The following is a 211-nucleotide window of genomic DNA, read 5'->3' as shown; positions in this document are numbered from 1 at the left end:
CCCAGCCGCTGGCTCTATGGACAGCTTTCGTTTTTCCTTGGTGTTTTTTTTTCCCTTTCCTGTCTAGACAGCTCCAATTAGTTGTTCATTAAGAAAGAGGGGGGGCTGGGCTAATTAAAGCGATGCTATGGGCTGGCACGGCGGCTCCCACAGCCCGGGGTGTCTTTGTGGGGCTGCAGGCAAAGGAGCTGCTTTTCTTTCTCCCCCCTTG

The sequence above is a fragment of the Merops nubicus genome, unplaced genomic scaffold (genome assembly GCF_000691845.1).
Source record: "Merops nubicus isolate BGI_N331 unplaced genomic scaffold, ASM69184v1 scaffold35370, whole genome shotgun sequence".
Lineage (NCBI taxonomy): Eukaryota > Metazoa > Chordata > Aves > Coraciiformes > Meropidae > Merops > Merops nubicus.
This window is presented reverse-complemented; position numbering follows the sequence as displayed.